The sequence below is a fragment of the Chiloscyllium punctatum genome, unplaced genomic scaffold (genome assembly GCF_047496795.1).
Source record: "Chiloscyllium punctatum isolate Juve2018m unplaced genomic scaffold, sChiPun1.3 scaffold_328, whole genome shotgun sequence".
NCBI lineage: Eukaryota > Metazoa > Chordata > Chondrichthyes > Orectolobiformes > Hemiscylliidae > Chiloscyllium > Chiloscyllium punctatum.
In genome coordinates this window covers 8,325-9,376 of record NW_027310062.1, presented here as the reverse complement: position 1 = coordinate 9,376, position 1,052 = coordinate 8,325, and positions in this window count along the sequence as shown.

Below are 1,052 nucleotides of genomic sequence, written 5' to 3'. Positions count from 1 at the left end.
AGAGAGAGAGGGGGACAGAGAGAGAGGACAGAGAGAGGGGGACAGAGAGAGAGGGGGACAGAGAGAGAAGGGGACAGAGAGAGGGGACAGAGAGAGAGGGACAGAGAGAGGGGGCAGAGAGAGGGGGCAGAGAGAGAGGGGGCAGAGAGAGGGGCACAGAGAGAGAGGGGGGCAGAGAGAGAAGGGGACAGAGAGAGAGGGGAACAGAGAGAGAGGGGGACAGAGAGAGGGGGACAGAGAGAGAGGGGGACAGAGAGAGAGTGGACAGAGAGAGAGGGGGCAGAGAGAGAGGGGGCAGAGAGAGAGAGAGAAGGGGACAGAGAGAGGGGACAGAGAGAGAGGGGGCAGAGAGAGAGGGGGCAGAGAGAGTGGGAGACAGAGAGAGGAGGGACAGAGAGAGAGGGGGACAGAGAGAGAGGGGGGCAGAGAGAGAAGGGGACAAAGAGAGAGGGGAACAGAGAGAGGGGACAGAGAGAGAGGGGACAGAGAGAGAGGGGGACAGAGAGAGGGGACAGAGAGAGGGGGACAGAGAGATGGGGCAGAGAGAGCGGGGGCAGAGAGAGAGGGGAGCAGAGAGAGAGGGGGCGGGGGGGCAGAGAGAAGGCGAGAGAGAGAGGGAGGCAGAGAGAGAGGGGGGAGAGAGAGAGGGTGACAGACAATGTGGGGGACAGAGAGAGAGAGAGACACACAGAGAGAGGGAGACAGAGAGAGAGGGAGACAAAGGGAGAGGGGAACAGAAAGAGAGGGGAACAGAGAGAGTGGGGGACAGAGAGAGAGGGGGGCAGAGAGAGAGGGGGCAGAGAGAGAGGGGGGCAGAGAGGGGGGGCAGAGAGAGAGGGGGACAGAGAGAGAGCGAGAGAGAGGGGGCAGAGAGAGAAGGTACAGAGAGAGAGGGAGACAGAGAGAGAGGGGAACAGAGAGAGAGGGGACAGAGAGAGATGGGGACAGAGAGAGGGGGGACAGAGAGAGGGGGACAGAGAGAGAGGGGGACAGAGAGACAGGGCAACAGAGAGAGAGGGGACAGAGAGAGATGGGGACAGAGAGAGGGGGGA